The sequence below is a fragment of the Agelaius phoeniceus genome, chromosome 1 (assembly GCF_051311805.1).
Source record: "Agelaius phoeniceus isolate bAgePho1 chromosome 1, bAgePho1.hap1, whole genome shotgun sequence".
In the NCBI taxonomy this organism is placed as follows: Eukaryota; Metazoa; Chordata; class Aves; order Passeriformes; family Icteridae; genus Agelaius; species Agelaius phoeniceus.
Window position 1 is genome coordinate 36276353 of NC_135265.1, and position 14162 is coordinate 36290514.

The 14162-nt window shown below is 39.7% G+C and overlaps 1 protein-coding gene across 1 annotated transcript in view; it reads right to left on the reverse strand.

The window, feature by feature from the left end:
• The window catches only part of LOC143693770 (uncharacterized), a 105499-nt gene that overhangs the window by 77380 nt on the left and 13957 nt on the right, over positions 1-14162 (reverse strand). The window lies entirely within an intron of this gene.

Sequence of the window (14162 nt, forward strand, 5' to 3'; positions counted from 1 at the left end):
GCCCAGAGACCAGTAAGGGATGCTGAAGTCAGACTATCAAAACAGGCTAAGCACACAGTGGTGCTTTGCCAGAACACACTCCCAGCAATCAAGAGCTTCAGGACTTCCCAAAGGAGAAGCATATGCTCATGTGCCCTAAGTGCTAATGGACTTTGATTCTATGAGATCCTCTGGTTGCTTTTGACCCTGGGTCAAGTTTCAGTTCCCACAATGCCCTCTGGCAAAGGCTGCCAGAGCTTAGCTAGGGATCATGGAAGAAAATTCCCCTGCCTATTCTGAACTTTTCAACCTGTTTCTTCACTTGGCAGCATGTAACAACAGTGGAGAAAAAGGTGAATTACTTTTCCCTGTCTACCTTCTCTGCTACTCTTTATTTGATAGCTCTGTGTCATATTCTTTCCTCCTAGTAATTTCTTTTTCATGATGAAGACCTGTAACTTATTAAGTCATGTTTTGGAAAGAAGCCACTCTGTACCTCTGATCACTGTTGCCTTCCTTTTTTGTATTCTTTCTCTTTACTCATCCCTTTTAGGAATGGAGGATTCATGAATTGGGCACACCATTGACTCTTACAGCAGCGCCACTATTCCTCCCATTTTTCTGCTCTATTCCATCCTTAACACTACCTAATACACTTTTTTTTCCTCTTTGATCCTTAGTGAGCACTCAACAGACATTTTGACAGAATTGTCCAAAATTACTCCAAGGTCTTCTGTGATTGCCAATAGGTACTTCACAGCCTATAACTGTATATGTGAAATTGGGGCTGTTCTCCAAAGTGCACTACTTTGCTTTTATCAACAGTGAGTGTCAGATGGCACTTTATCACCTAGTTATGAAATGTGATCTTGTTACACCATTTTGTGGCAATGTCTCTCCCTGAAACTTCCTTTCATCATTGTCTATCCCCCTTTATCAGGTCACTCATGGACAACCCAGGCAGCACTGGCTCTAACACTGATGTCCAGGAGACTGCAGTTCTCTACTTCCCTGCAAAAACCCATTGTCTGTACCTACAGCTCAAGTGAGGTCCACTGTATAAAGAAAAACATTGTATGTAATTTTGTGTATTGCATAGTTTGTACAGTACCAACAAGCACATTTCCCTTAAATCCCAGGTCTTGTCTGAGAGCTTCATGCAGGTGTCTTGGATATCATGGAGCATCCCAGGTGACACAAAATGCTTATTTTTAGACCACAGCATCCAACTCTTTGTTTCCTGTTTCTTAATGAATTGCAGACTCATAAGAACAACCACATTGCTCAGTAGTTTTGCTGAGCTTTTTGGCAAAAGCTGTTTTGGACAGTCAGACCTACTATTCAGCTTTTCACACATGCAAGTAACTACCCTACAGAGGTCTCTAATAAATATCCACAGGATGAGATCCCTCTGGAAAAGCAATGATAATTCTGTATCATACCTTATTTGTGCATGTGCCTCCTTGTGTGTTTACTTTTAACCAAATTTCTTAGTTTTTCTGATACAGGTTTATTAGTTGCTAAGTCCCAAATCCTCCTGAAAATGTTATATATCAATTCAATATATTGAATTTCAATATCAATATGTCAATTCACATTGAATATATAATTTCAATATATTGAAGTCACACTTGCCCCTTTTTAATCATGTGGTACCAAGGTAGTTTTATGTGCTGTATATAAACTGAAGTAATTCTACTTCTCCAGTAAATGTTAGTGCAAAAATGCTGAACTAATCTATCTTAACAAAAAATAAATAATGAATTAATCTGTCACCCACCCACATGCCATGATCAGACCTGGACAAAAATGAGAGAAGACATGCTTCTAATTGTTGCTCTATGGCCCTTTTGCATTTAAAAGCCACAGCTATATCAGCTATTCCTCCTAAGGTAAGCACAATCAGGAGCTGGCCAAAAATAAAGTTCTTTTGCTCCCATGGCTTGTATCTAGCCCTTAAGCAGAACATGCTGTGGCAGCAAAGGGATTTTTTGGGATGACCTTTGCATTGGGGCTATACTGCTATTGCCACATAAGGAAAAGGCTCTCACTCCTCACTGACATTTCTATGACAGCAAAACTTCTATAGCAGTATAGGCTGGACCTATGTTTTAATACTTTGCCATGGCTGTCCCAAGGGCCACAGCAATATCTCAGCTCTCTGCAGCTCTGTGGCCCTGCCCCCAGTTTCAGTCCTCTTCATGAATCTTTCCCTTTACCCGTGCTTTCAAAGGAAACCAGCCCCAGCTGCTCAAATATCTGCCACTGTGCCCACACCAGATACATACCACCTGTAAACAGGGGAAAGGCAGTGTGGTAGGGATCATATACCTGGATTTTCACGGGTGAGACAGAGGTGAAAGCTTCTCAGGGATGTTTAATTCATGAGTCATCACCATCATTAAGAATTCAAACCTTCCTGTAAATTCAAAATGTGAATAACTGTTTGAATTAATTAAACAACGTCTCCTTTTGTGTAATGAGCAGTAAAAAAAAAAAAAAACCTATGCAAGAAATGAAATTTTACTATTGTGTAAAGCTGTTACAGAGGAATCATTGCTTTTGTCCATGAGGGAATCTATTTCCAGATATATTTTACTCCTTTATAAAGATCTTATTTCCCTTTAACATCAGAAGCAAAATGTCTTTCTTCTGTACTTCTGAAAAGATTTCTTCATGGCCATTCTGCTGGTAAGATACTTCAATCTTGTGGTAATATTTAGACAAGGTTAGTTTCTGGCTAAACCTAATGTGTTGCTGTAGATTATTCCTGTTCTTAGCCAATATCATATCATATAAATGTATTAGGACATTTTCCTGGACTACAACATCTTTATAAATACTGGAACAACTACAAAATAAACAAATAGAAAGGCATTGCCTGTGGCTGACCTGTGATTTGGAGCTCTCTCTCAGTTCTTTGACCTTCATTTTCAGTGTATAAAAACAAACCCAAGCATCAAAACCATACGGCTGTCACTTCCTCTAACATTCTACCTCTAACTCTAACATAATAGGAATGGAACAGAGCATGTAATGTGCCTTCACAAGTGCCCCTGCATCAATGCATTCACATCTGTGTTTCATAGCTGTGTTGCACAGATCTCCATCAGGTCTAATGCTTTTTTCAGCTTCCAGCCTTTGTTCCTTGCCTTCTTCTTCACCTTCTCTGACAGAAGGAAAATCTAAGATGAAAGACAAGCCATGCTGACTGTTCAATAGGTTTCTGTGGCTCACCTCTGCCGGGAAGATCCCTGTGTACAGGGATTGGTTTGGATTCTGCACAGCAGATCGCAGAACTGTGTGAGACAGTGGCACCAAAACACCCTATCATTTAATGCCATGACCTACTTTCCTGCTTCAACATTTCTCACTGGGACTGGGGTTACTTCTGTGCTATGAGAAGTGGCAAGCAGCAGGGAGGGTGGGAAGAGACCAGACTCAATTTTTTAAGACTACAACACACAAAAGACTTCAGAGTCAGATTGATGAAGATCTGCAAGTTTACCAGAGAGCATTTGTGTCTTCCTCTGCTCCTGCAGCACATTTTCAGGCACACATACAATCTTCCAAGGTGCACCCAGAGAGCAATGCCAAGTTGAGTGGACAGCAGCTCCAGAGAAGGCTGCACAGCTGCTTCCCCAGTGTGAGATGTGCTTGGGGCTGCTGTGCTGAATCCAGGTGTCCAACAGCAAGCCAGCCCACTTGACAAGCACTGTAATCTGAACAGGAGCATTTGGTGCTTCAGGTGGTACAACTCTCATTTCCCCCTCAGAGTTTCAAAAGTCTGTAAGATAATTTTCACCTTGGGAACACCATAGAAATATCGGGTTTTAGCGGCTGAAATGAAGCATTAGATCAAGAGCATGAACTCAGAGATATTTTTGAAAGTGAATATGGTTGACAGTATGCTATGGGAGGTTAAAAACCCCAAACAGCCATGATATGTGAATATCTCTGTGGGAGGGGTTGAGGATGAGGTAGGAGATTCCAGATAGGTGGATGCCTAAACCTAAACATTACAAGGAAACCTGCAGATGTTTCAAGGTCTATTTCAATATGCAGAGCTCAAGCTATGAGTCTATATAACAGATGGCAGTTTCTGAGTCACTAAACATTATTATTTGGCAACAAAGTTATGCTGTCTCAACCATTTCTCATGGGATTCTTGCCACAAACTGCTGTGAAAGCGATGTGTGTTCTGTAACATTCAATTGCAGAGTTTCTAAATTGTTGAGCAGAGTTCCATATAACTGTAGACACAGACACATACATAAATAAAAGATCTAAAGTAAACTTGGCATTTATCAGTCTGAGTCAGAGAAATCAACACTGGAGTCCAGAGGCCCACCATTTTCTGTGTATTTCTGAATTATTTATGCTTGCACTTCATTATCTCCTAACACATTAAATAAATATTTTTTAAGGAAGGTTTTGCAGAGATATTTAGTAAATATGACAGGGAAATTATATCTTAACAACAAAGTCTGGCATTGAAAGTAGCTTTCTCTTTAAGATATTTGCATAAATAACAACCATACCCTATTCATAGATTGATTCCAACAGTGCTACTATGAGTATTATATGTCCTATTCAAAAAGCAGATAAAAGATCAGAAGGCCAGATACACAAAAGTTTTTAGGTACCTAAATACTTCCTGATTTCATTTAGTCTGAGTTTGGTGTGGTTGGTGGGATTTAGGTACAGGATCTGGCCCTTTGTGTCTTTGCAAGGCTATTGGAGGCATTACTCTCATGGTTACAGGACTAAGAAGCCCCAGCTTCAGTCTCATCTTCAGTTTATTAGGCTACAGCCTTTTCTCAATCACATCAAAAGAGTTAATAGAAATAGCACGTGACCTTTCTGTGATAAGGCTTTTTATCACAGCAGCCTCCCAGTGAGTCAGTCTCTACTTTGCAGAGCTATTAATAGACAACATTCCTATAGGAACATAATTCCCAGAGCTGCATGCACAAGACATGCACCAAAACCTCATAAAGCAGCAAATGGATTATGCTCTGAATCAAAATAAACGAGCTGCACACACTGCACAGTGAAATGTTCAATACAAGCTCTTATAAAACAGCTACATACCTGAAACCCTAAAGGAGAGAGAAATGGTAGAGGGCAGGCAATAGCCTAATGATTTGGTATCACATCTTGGGCAATGTGATTGTTATTTTCAACCCCTGGTAACTCCCTTCTGCCTGTTTCACATTTTATTTCTATCCTGTAAGGACTGTTGACTAGGAATTGAAGGAAAACTATAAACAATTAGAGCAGAGACTATTTAGAAGAGATCAGTGTTGTCTTCTTAAATCAGGGAAGTGGAAATACAGAAAAGGGGAAAGGATGGCTTCTCTTAAAGGAAAACAAGCCTTCAAAGCACCTCCCTTTCAGAAAGAACAACTCTTTCCTCCTTCTCCCATACAATGTCATGCAGGTTATTGAGTTAAAAGTCTGCTGAATGAAATGCTGCTTCTCAGCAATATGCCAGTGATATCTTGAGCTGCTCATAATAGAAAGCAAAGCCTGCCAATATTTTTTGTAAACAAAGCCATTGCTAGTAGGCACTTACAAATCTAGAAAGTAATAAATCCTTTCAGTGCTGCCCTTTAAATTGTCATTTTTGGCAGAAACCTGCATCTTTGAAAATCAGAAGCAAGGCATAGAAAAAAGACATTATGGTTCAAGCTGGAAAAAACAATCTCCCTTTCCTCCAGGTTTTATCTGTCAAAATAGGGCAACAGAGCTTTGCAACCTTGACATTGTACACTGAGGTAAAGGTGACTGCTATCATATCCTGTTCACTGTGCTAGGTGTGGTAAGGGACTACTCCATCAGTACAGATAGTAGTAGTAGTGAAAGAAATGAAACAGTTAAAGAACACTTAGCTAAATTACAGCCATAAATAAAGAAATGACGACACTTGTGGACAATTAACATATAGAAAACATCTGGATTTTGTTTTTAAAGTTCATGGTTTTCTTCACTATTTGCTTTATGCATACACCATTTTAAAATCAATCTGGTGGTAATTCATAGACAAAAAAAAAGTTCTGGCTGATTCAAGGAACAAAAAAGCTATTATATGGACAGCATCACAGCTTTATCTCCATTGCAAAAGTATATAGAGTGAAATCCTATTCCTTCTGAAAGTCTATCATGGAGTTCAATAGAGACAGGGTTTCAGCCATCAACTGAAAGTATTTCTAAACTCAAATAAGATGAGGCAGCCAGCACAAAATCTTATTAGCTAACATCAAACAGTGCTTAGACAAAAGAATTTTCATATTCATATAGTTTTGCTTTTGGAAGGGCTTGCAGTGAAGGCACATTAAACGCATTTCCAAAGTCAAGCTTTATGAGCTCTGCTTCTGTAACTGTGTCGATGTGCAGAATTAGATGCTATTAGAGCTGGACTTTTGTGATCTTTTCTTCTCCTGTAATGTCTAGAACATGTCCCTGATTTGCAAAGTGTCCAGCAACCCTAGAGTTGTCAAACATTTTTCAATTTTGTAGAGAAGCAGACAGTAACAGACATGAGATGCTCCCTAAGGATTTTATCTGCCCAAGCTTTCTCCTCCTCCATATTTTGTGCTAAAGTAGTGGTGTTCATGCATCTCTGCTGGTATCCCACCTTGCCCGAGCTTTGGCTAGAAGGAATATCAACAATAGTTCTGCTTGTAGAGACCATACTTATTTTCTTTTTTTTTTTTTAACTGCTTTTTTCCCAGCAATTATAAAGCAGGACAAAATATCAATGCACAGGCTTCAAGAAATGCCTGGAGTCTAAAGAAATCACTGAAAGGGATGGGTGTTTTCCTCCCATAAGGCAGACTACATAACCTGGAGCAAATTCTTTAGCCAAGTAACGTGCTCCGTATCTCTTTAAGAGAGAAGTTGTGTAAAACCACCTCACCTTGTTTTATCACTACATGTTTTTACAGTTGTTCTGTTGCTGCTTCAGATGTTGTAAAACGCACCAGTTCAGTCAAGTGCTGCTTCAGCCTGCATGAAAACAGGCATAGGAAATTCAATACCCTTCAAGGGTTTTTTCCTTCCAAGCTCCCGTCAGCCATCTTTCCGTCTCCTCACAAACAGCATCCAGATGTTAACAAACATACCAAACTTACTGGTTTTCAGTGGCACAACCTTTTTCTATTTAGCTGTTTCTATCTTTTTATCTGCAGCCTTTGGTGATTGTATTTCCAGCTTACCACAAAATATGTTGCATGAGCATCAACAAAAGAATTCTTTTAATATGAACCAAAACAATATTATTTGCTTCCAATCCAGGGAAATAGAACTTTCATTTAAATTTATGTTCATTGGAGCTTTCACTAAAATTTTTCTGGATGGGAAGCCAATGTGGAGCATCACTGAATGTTCCAGTTGGATTCCAATAGTGAACTTCTATTTTCAGAGTTCCAAACAACTCAGTTACAAAGAGACTGAGGATCTTTTAAATATTTTTTGAAATGTGCTTTGTTTGGTAGAAAATAAGCCCTCATGCCACAAACTATACATTTTAAGGTCAATACAGATCTGATAAGGTTGAGAAGTGACAGAAGTAGAATATACTATGCTTTGCATAGGCTTTGCAGCATCACTGAACACATAAATGTTTCTACACTTTAAAAAACTTTCTGAGTTAAACTTATGGGCATGCTGATCTGAACAAGGTTATTTTAGGTCTTTTCAAATGACAGTGAGAAAAATTTAAAGGAAATGCAATTATTTAGATAATGAAAATTATCATTACAGTCAGGCTTTAGAGACCCCTGTAAATTCTGAGACCTGTGGGCTAGATTTTGCATCAACACTGTCCTTGGGTCAAAGGAGCTCCATTCCAGGTAAATGAGAGAGAAAAGGAAGAAAGAAAAACAGGACTAAGAAAGTTAAAGCAAAGCAGTAACAGTGCTGTCACTGAGCCCTGCTCCAGAGCAGCAAGCTAGAGGAAGAAAAAGCCACAGCAAATGTCTTGGTTACACATCCCTGCTCATGCCATAGTTTCAGGGTTCCTACCTGGTTTCCTTTGAGAGCATCTCACTTTCCCCAGAAAATTATTTTTCCCCCCTGCAATCTAGAAAAAAACTTATCAGCAACATGAAATGAGATTGCAATTCAAATGTAATAGATGCTTTGTTATGACAGGCTAGATAGATAAAGTCAGTTGTGACACATGTGTGATTATGGGAAAGGCCTCCATAATTTTGGTATGTTTTTACACAACCAGTGCTGCGCAGTTGAAAATTTAGTTAAAGAAATAATGCATACAAAGTGATTGCTGACTGAATGCAGCAAAGGACCAGATGCTATTAGGTTACACTTCCCTGGACAGGCAGCACTGAAAGTTTGAACAGCGTTGCCTTAATAAAAATGCAAGAAGTTAAAAACAACTCCAGACTGTAACAGTGCACTTGCTGCTTATATTCCTACCCTCATTTATGTAACAGTGTTTACTACTTTGTCTCCCCAGGAGTAAGATTTCAAATAATTACTCTTAACTTGCAGTCTCAAAACTCTGTTCTTTTCTTTTATAGAAAGACTCCGTTAAGTTTGATTCTGTTCACTTCCTTTCCAATTACAAGATCTTCTGCAAACTTGGTTATTTATATCCAAGAAACAGCTTCAAAGGAACCCCTATGAGAAAAAGTGTTTAGGGGTGATTAGCAAAGCCCATGAAGATATTCAGGGGAAAGATCCAGGTTTAACATTAGTTGCAAGGAAACATTGAGCTTTTATTGTCAAATTAGAATCAGAAACACAGAGAACCCACAGAGAAAACCAGCAATGTCCAGAAATTACTCTCTCTATCTTCACAGAATCATGGCTCTAAACAGGAAAATCTCAGGACTTCTCAGCAAGATCAGCAAATCAGATTTTACCTCCTGGAATAAGGAATTTGAACTGAAGTTGAACTGTTCCTACCAAAGGAAGAAAAAGTGAGCACAAGTGGGATGCAGAGCCAAAGAGCTGGGAACCTTTGAAATTGGCCTGTTGCTGTCCTAAGGAGAGAAGGGGAGAGTTGCTGTTCCATAACTGTGAGTCGTACCTCAGGTGCCCTATTGTTCTTCCTTCAGCACAAGCACCCTGGCCTTTGACAGCTCCCAAGGAAATGAACCAGGATTACAGCAGTTTTCTTTGTTTGAGCTCCCCAGAGCAACTCTGACATTCAAAGGAAAGGTTCTGGCTACCTATTGCATTGAGTTTGTGTGCAGAAAGGTTTTGGTAGCAGGAAGGTCTACAGAGGTGGCTTCTGTGAGAAGCTGTCAGAAGCTTTCCCGGTGTCTGATGGATTCCAGGGCAGCTGACTGCAAGGTGGACCCAGCCACCGGTCAAGGCCAAGCCTATCAGCAATGGTGGTAGTACCTATGGGATTACAGATTTAAGAAGGGGGAACGTCCCCTTTAACCGCAGACAGAGAGAAGAGTGAGAACTTTGGACAAAAAGATCTTTAGAGGTGACACTTATTGGAGCCCCTTTGGCTTTGTTGCCCTTTTGGTGTTTGCTGAGCACTGGTTGAATCTTATTTATGGTAGAAGTAGAAGTCTACCCCAGCACAGAAAGTCACTTTTCAATAAATCTATAGTTATCCTGCTGTGTTCTGTATGTGAAATTGTTAAACCAGATCCTTCCCCATTCTGTGTTATCTATTTCATATAAATGATTCATGAGGGTTGATTTGTTGGTTTGCCTTTTTTAAGAGTATGCAGCTATTCTACAAAGGATTAGATAAAATATTCATGAGATTCAGAAATAATACACCTGCAGCATGGTTGCATTACCTACCAAGTCTTACCTCAGTTAGTTGGATTTATTTATTTTGGCTGTTTTCATGTTTCACTCTTTCAAGCCACATAACTTCTTAACCAAAGAAGTTAAGAAACTAAAGTCAATGAAATCTGTTCAAAGCTTTTGCTTTTACTGATTTTACCCCTCCAGATATTCACAGATCACAAATCCTGATCTGATCAGAACCAGATGGCATGAGTATGCCTAATCCATTATACTAAAGGTTTTGGAGGGGATTACTGAGACAGTAAAGAGCACACATCAAAGAAGAAAAGACAAATTTTCTTCTTTGCACTGAAACAAGAAACAAACCAGCACTTAAAATGCACACAAAATTAAATAATTTAATGTAACAAATGCTTCTCTTTGTAGGAATGCCAGTGTTTAATGAATAAACAAAGTAATGTATGTATAGGAGACCGTGAGATGATGATACAAATGAATGAGTTTTCCCAGACCCAAGTTTCATCTCTGCCTATCACTGCTCCCAAAGGGAACCAATTGTGCAGTTTTCATTCCATTATGCTGATGTATTGCTTTTGCTCCTTCTAGAAAGGGGAAAAACTAGAAGCTTCACCAATCGAAAATAGTTTTGTTCTTAAAAAGTAATAATTTGGTTTGTGTACTTCATATTAGAATGAAGAATGTCCACCAGCCAAGGGCTTAAGCAGTACTTTTTGATGAACTGAATTGCATAATGATGCTAAATAATACTAAATAAAGACTTCTAACAATGGTTTTGAAATAAACCCTGAAAAGGTTGTTATAGCGTGACCTGCAATTATGAGGAGCTGAGGGAGCAGACTCACAATAGTTCTTTGTCTTAGGAGACAGAAAGGTAAGGAAAACAAAAGACAGCTTTGAACAATCAATGCATCACTACCAATGGCTGTACAGAACCACAAATACAGCAACTTCCCAGCAGTGGGAAGAAGATGGAAATGCTGCTGAGCACATTGTAGCCCACCAATGCCCAATCCTCCCCAGCCTGGCAGGATCTGTGGCTTATTCTGGTGCTAGGAAAGGCTGTATGGTGCAATCAGTCCTCAAATAACCTGCACAGCCATTAACCCCATACATACCAGTGAACCTAATGCAACTGGAAAGAGAGAATTGATTCATTCTGTTTACAGGCCAGAAATCTTCATGCACCATTCATAGACTGATTGGTCTTAGTGGCCATTCTTTCAATGGCCTACACATGAGTAGGATGAAAGAACAAAACCCTCTGGGCACTCGCTGCCTGCTCTTGAGTTACAAACTTATGAACAGACTTCAGCTTATAAACACTCCTACATACTAATTCTGGGAAAGATTTTTGGAATACTGATCTGCAGTTGTGGTGGGAAAAGTCCAGCTTTTTATCAGTTACATAAACTTTTATTTCTAATAAACTGTTTTCTGAATATGCATTTCTTTCTTTTTTCTTTTTCCCCACTTGCTGATGTTGATTTGGCATTGTTTTTATCTACACCAGAGTAACAGTGGTTCCTGTTTTCATGGAAGTTTTGCTTTCACATTTTTGGTAATAACAACAACAAAAAACCCCATACTGTTTTCCTGGCACTAATCAGCCCAATTTATCATGACTCCAGAGCTGACAAGTTGTGGCTTTGTTATGGGTACAGTTAAGTACATGCTTTTCAGTTAAGCATAATATTCATCCTGTCTCTCAGCTGGATTTCACTTTCAATATACACCACCTAAATCTAGAACAGCTTCTCGTAACCACAATCTGAGTCCAGCACAGCCAGTCAATTCAGGAAAGGAACACAATAATACCAATACTGTTCAATGTGACAGCATTGTTACAACACATTACATGCTAAAATGTTGTGGGAAAGAACCTGCAAGTTAAGACTTTCCACCTTGTGCTGCTGTGGTGGGGCTTGACATATACAAGCAGAGAGATCTGTCACACCAAGTGGGTGGTTGGAAGGTCAGCTCCCATATGTGGCTGGGCACATTCAGTAAGACCAAATTCCCTCCTGGAATGTACATGCAGGCACAGGGACTGGCACCACAGTTCTCCTAAAAACCTCCTCCACAATTGCAGGCAGCAATTCTCACAGCAGCCCACACAGCTGAGGTGGGACAAAGGCCACAGCCTGACCTGTTCCAACCCTCCACTCACACTTCTCAAGTGCCAACACACAGACCAGGGTGATGTTCAGCCAACAAAAGCTTGAGGCTATTTCTTACACCTCTTTTACAAATCCTGCTACTCAAAATCCCGTGGGCAAGTGTGAAAAATGACAGCAATAAAGACAATGAAGAAAGGTGTCCTCTTGGTAAACAGCCCAGCCTACACCCACACTGTGAAGGATCTGTCAGTTTCCATGGAGCAATGAGAACTGGAGCCATTTCAACTGATTTTTGCATCCTTGATGGTCCACATTACTCAAGAGCTCTGTTCTACTTTCTTTACTGGAACCTAACTTTATGTGATGCACCAGCACTTGCATTTCCAGCACTTAAACCTGCAGGTATCATCTGCTCCTCACTCTGCATTGAAAACAGGCTGCTGGTGTGCACGTCGAGTTTGAGGTCACTTTTGAAATTCTTGTCCTTTACCTCAGCCAGAAGGCCAACTCATCTCACATCTTGTATCAGAAATGGGGACCAAATACCACTGCCTGACGCTCTAGAACTACTTCTATAATTTTCCAGTTCTGAGCCCTTACGGCTCCACTAAGCTGGAAATCACATGTACTACTTATACTACTTTGTAGGTTTTCCAAAATAGCTGAAAATAAGAATTAAATGAATCCTAGATGCAAGATAGTGAGTTCAGACTCGTGAACTGTAAAATTTGGTAACAATTCTAGAAGGAATCACCGTGCTTTGAAGCAAAACAAAGCTTATTTGTCCTCTCCATGCTTCATCAGCTAGGGCCACTCTGATTACTGTTGGGGAACTAGTAGGGAAGGAAAACCAGAGACATCTCAGTATTATCATAGGGCTGACCAGAAAGGGAACCAAATTCCTTTATTCCTCAACTTGAAGCAATTACAACCTATTCCCCCTTTTATTCTCTCTAACTGGTAATCAGCCATGTCTTGCCACCCAAGAATAAAACTGCCCTACAAATATGTTACACACTAATAAAGGAATTTATATTTTTTTCCATCATCTCTATCCTCCTATTTTAGGAAGTTTGGTTTGGCTTTATTCCCCTGCCTTCCTTGCCAGCAAAATTTGTTCTTTTTCCCTGCCCAATCAATTCCTTGAGTACATTTCAATTTCTTGCCATGCTTCTCCCTTTTGTCTATTGCACACCTACCATTTTACACTTGTTCATCTAATCATGGTTTCTATACTTTTCCCTGAAACAGGCTGCAATGAACTAAGTAACAAACACTATTGCCTTAAATGCAAAACCAGTGTTTAATGAAGTAAGTGAACAAGGAGACAAACTCCAAGGAGACAAAATTGCAGCTACACAGCCCACAGTGAGGAATGTCTCTAAATACTCATGAATAAACAAGATGTAAGGGAAGTAAGGGCACTCAGTCAAGGAAGATGGATGAAGTAAGAGTTTCTTCGTCTCAACTGCTTGGCATTTAATATATCAATGAGATGGCAGCAAGCCTTGGCTTTACTACAGCCTGAGCCTGCAAGGATAACAGTTTGTACCTCTGCCTTTCAGGTGCCACAGTTATTCCTGCTCGGACAGTAGTGTGGGAATGCTTGCAGGGTTTTGCCTTCAGAATCAAGGAAACAAGTTATGGCATGCAATTGTCAGATACATTCCAAGGTTACACAAGTAAAGCCAAAAAATTATTTATTGCTCTTTTTTCTCTAAATGGACACCAAGTAGCCTTGCACTTTGCTGACCAAACCTTCATCTTCTGCTCTAAAGAGGATCTTTGAACCTTTTGTTCAATAATACAGCTCCTCAGCATATTGTAATGTGCCTCACATGAATCACAGCAGCTGAATAAGAGGTAAGGACCCAACACTGACATCTTATCTTCTCTTAGAGTTCGGCAGTTGTTAATACGGACAAAGCCAAAGTTACAAAATTAGGCAATGAACTTGTCACCCTGCCAACAGGCATCCAACAGGAAAAAGCCTTCTTCTTGGAATACAATTTAAATGGATGTATGGATTCAATTAGCACCCGCCCAATATGAATGGTGCATAATTTACATTTACGTCAAGCTGCCCTGTAAATCTGATAGCTTTACAGTCATCTGCTTGCGAGTACCTTACCCGCCATTCTGACTGACTGCCAACATGTTTTGGCTATTTATACAGTGAGAAACAAAAGGAGCTCTTTTTTTGGTTCCTATGTCCTTTAATTTTAGTTTTGGAAAGAAAGCTCGTGAATTTTCTCATCCTTCTTCCCCTGAAGTCTCTTTTAGAGGGAAGAAGAGGAAGGG